The sequence below is a fragment of the Dunckerocampus dactyliophorus genome, chromosome 12 (assembly GCF_027744805.1).
Source record: "Dunckerocampus dactyliophorus isolate RoL2022-P2 chromosome 12, RoL_Ddac_1.1, whole genome shotgun sequence".
Classification (NCBI taxonomy): domain Eukaryota; kingdom Metazoa; phylum Chordata; class Actinopteri; order Syngnathiformes; family Syngnathidae; genus Dunckerocampus; species Dunckerocampus dactyliophorus.
The window spans coordinates 14,445,699-14,449,622 of NC_072830.1; the positions used below are offsets into that span (position 1 = coordinate 14,445,699).

At 43.4% G+C, this 3,924-nt stretch overlaps 1 pseudogene; it reads left to right on the forward strand.

The window, feature by feature from the left end:
* The first annotated feature begins 528 nt into the window (after positions 1 to 528).
* Positions 529 to 3,474, forward strand: LOC129191474 (extracellular calcium-sensing receptor-like; annotated as a pseudogene).
* Positions 3,475 to 3,924: the final 450 nt, after the last annotated feature.

Consider the following 3,924-nt stretch of genomic DNA (forward strand, 5'->3'; position numbering starts at 1 on the left):
TACTGTGCCTCACAAGCATTTAGTAGGATTTGTAATGCATTTAAGTGGTCAAATTCTGAAATATTTTGGGTTATTAAAGAATGTATACTAGAAAGTAATGACGATAATAAAATAATAATCATGAAAAACATTAGATTTCTCATCAATCCAAAATTCACAGCAAAATAAAGAAAGGAAAAGGTGTTTTCTCCTACATCTGCAACACACCTGCAATTAAAGGAGGAAAATGTAACAAACTTTCAGCAAGTATGGAATCCCTAAACATACTTTTTATGAAACAATTCAACTTACTGTAACAGTAAATGGTGTTCATTACAAACAGCAACTCTACACTTCTATATTCTATAATTGATCTGCCGGAGCTACAACTGAGAAGTGAAACAATCCAAGAAAAACAAACAGTATTCACTTGAGAATTGACAGTGAGCTCACATTGGCTGCTGCAGTCCTTATAAAGGTCATAACCCAGGGTCAGTGTTGCAACAGGGAAGGGGAGGGTGGCTCGCAATGGGTTGGTTTGTTATAATCATGATCAGCCTGCTGGCAACAGCAAAGTCAGAAAACCAAACTTGCAAACAGATCGGGCACACAGGCTTCTTGGAGTTCTCCAAGGAGGGAGACCTTCTCATAGGAGGGATTTTCTCGATGACAAGCACGCGAAAACTGATAGACAATGACTACGAGGCAGTGCCGCATTATTACTGTATAGCGTGAGTGAATGTTCTTTCAAATTGTATTATATGTTGACCATGTTCAAATCTTTCACACTTTGAAATGGCTTATAGTTTGAATGACAGAGAGCTGAAGTTTGCCCGCACAGTGATGTTCACAGTGGAGGAGATCAACAAGAACGCCAATCTCCTTCCAGGAGTCCATCTGGGATATCTTCTGTACAATGGCTGTGGGAGCGAAAACCTTATACGAGCAGCGGTAGAAGCTGTAAGCCGGGAAGAGACCGAATGTAGCGGTCGGATTCAGGCCCTCGTCGGCCACTCGTCATCTGGGGTTAGTGAGGACATCAATTTTATCCTGAGCCCATTCTCCATTCCGCAGGTACAAAGAAATACTCACATTACTTTTTGGATGTGAAGATTTGACTTTCTTTATATCCTTTCTTGATACTAAGATTTGACTTTCTTTTCTTTTTCGCTGGAAGGTCAGCCATCTTTCAACGTGTGCATGCTTGTCAGATAAGAACCTGTTCCCCACATTCTTCAGAACGGTGCCAAGTGACCGCTTTCAGGTGCTGGGGTTGGTGCAGCTGATGAAGTATTTTGACTGGCGTTGGGTGGGGATCATTTATTCTTCGGGCTTGTACTCAGATGAGGGCACAGCGGAATTCTCTAGGGCGGCGTTGAAGGAGGACATATGCGTTGAATATCGACTGCCTTACTCAAAGTCCTCCGCAAAGAAGTGGAACACCATCGTGACGGCACTGAAGGAATCCTCATCCAGTGTCGTCCTTCTGTTCATGTCCTTATCTTACACTAAGTCCTTCCTGTCCAAAATGGAAAGTTACAACATAACCGGCAAGCAATTGGTTGGCAGCGAGGCGTGGATCACACAACAGGACCTTGCTTCTGTGGAGAGGAAGAACATTTTACAGGGGGCGATGGGCTTCGCACTCCCGAAGGCATCTATTCCCGGGCTGGGTGAGTTTTTACTCGACTTGAAGCCATCTGATGAACCTGAGAGCAGTTTAATTAAAGCTTTCTGGGAGAAGTTCTTCGACTGCAGCTTCTCTCCTTCCAACACTTCAATCCTGTGCACCGGTGCAGAAGACCTGAAAACAGTCTCCAGCGATTACACAGACGTGACCCACTTCAGAGAGGAGAATAATGTGTACAAAGCTGTGTACTTAGTTGCACATGCACTTGATGAACTGCTTAAGTGTGAGAATGGTGCCAATCCCACCACAGGGAAGCCCTGTGTGAAGAAGAACGAGGTTCAGCCCAAAATGGTAAAAATATCATACATATCATATTCTGTTCTGTATAGTTTGTGTAAATCTTCTACAATGTGCTCATATGTGTTTTTAGGTTTTGGAGCACATTGGGTATGTGAATTTCACAACCAAGAACGGGGCCAAGATGTTCTTTGATGACAACGGAGACTCGGTGGCTCAATACGACTTAGTGAACTGGCACATGAGGGATGATGGCTCGGTCCAGATCATTACCATTGGCCAGTACGATACGTCTTTTCCAGAGGGTAGAAAGCTCAAGCTGAATGATAACGCCAAAATAGTCTGGAGCGGGAACAGCAGCAAGGTAAAAAGTGATGAGACTCATGGATATTCATTATTATTCATATCAACATTTCTGCGTTAGTGCATCCTACTCCCACTCTTTTCCCTTACCAGATGCCAAGGTCTGTGTGCAGGGAACCATGCCCCCCAGGGATGCGGAAGGCTGTAAATAAGAACATGCCTGTGTGCTGCTTTGACTGCTTTGAGTGCCCAGAGGGAACAATAAGTAATCAGACAGGTGGGGATTTCAGGGTAGAATTTGTTCTGTGCGTTCAAGCAAGTTTAATTGACCACACGTCATCATGTTTCCAGATTCTCCTGAATGTGTGGCATGTCCTCCGGAATTCTGGCCAAATGCAAAGAAAGACAGTTGCCTCCCAAAACCGACTGAGTATCTTTCTCACCAAGAAATCATGGGTGCGCTTTTAACCGCATTCAGCTGTGTGGGTGTGTTTTTATCTTTTCTGACGTCACTCATATTTCTAATCCATAAAGAGACTCCCATCGTCAAAGCCAACAACTCGGAGCTGAGCTTCCTGCTGCTCATCTCCCTAAAATTGTGTTTCCTGTGCTCTCTAACCTTCATCGGCCGGCCCACCGAGTGGTCCTGCATGCTGCGGCACACAGCCTTTGGCATAACGTTTGTGCTGTGCATCTCCTGTGTTCTGGGGAAAACTATTGTGGTGCTGATGGCCTTCCGGGCCACGCTTCCTGGCAAAAATGTCATGAGACTGTTTGGGCCTGTGCAGCAGAGGCTCAGTGTTCTCACGCTCACTCTGGTCCAAGTTATGTTCTGTATCATTTGGCTGTGTACAAACCCACCTTTTCCAGCCATGAATCTCAAATACTACAAAGAGAAGATCATCCTCGAATGTGCACTGGGGTCAGCCATTGGATTCTGGGGGGTGCTCGGTTATATTGGACTTCTCGCCCTCCTGTGTTTTATTCTTGCTTTTCTGTCCAGGAATCTGCCAGATAGTTTTAATGAAGCCAAACTGATCACCTTTAGCATGTTGATATTCTGTGCAGTATGGATCACCTTCATCCCGGCCTATGTCAGCTCCCCTGGCAAGTTTACTGTTGCCGTGGAGATCTTTGCCATTCTGGCCTCCAGTTTTGGTTTGCTGGTGTGTATATTTGTTCCAAAGTGCTATATTATTATCTTCAGGCCAGAGCGCAATTCCAAAAAATATCTTATGGGAAAAATACCACCAAGAACCCTTTAAGAGTGTCCCTTATGTCAAATACAACATAGGTATGTACATTTTAGAGATAGTCTGAGACAAGTTTATTCCTGCATTTGTATTGTTCTTCATGTTCTAAATAAAATAAAGTAACGGATGACTGATGTGTCATGTTTTTTCATACAAAAATCATATTCAACTAATTTCAAAAGGTTGGCCAGCAGGAGTCACTGTTTTTGCACTTGTAACTCATGTTAACAATGTAAAACTGGAAAATATGTCTCTACCACAAGATAATTCCACTTTCGTTACAGTGAAAAAAAGTTATCCTCTCATTTTGTGTGGAAGTGTTATGTTTTTTGGCTTCTTAAGTTTAGCAGAAATACATTTGAGGCTAACTGGTTAGTTCTTTAGCTCGCTAACTTGTTAGCTCGCTAGCCACTATATATTAACCACTATAAACGAGGGATGACTGTAATCAAACTATCGCAA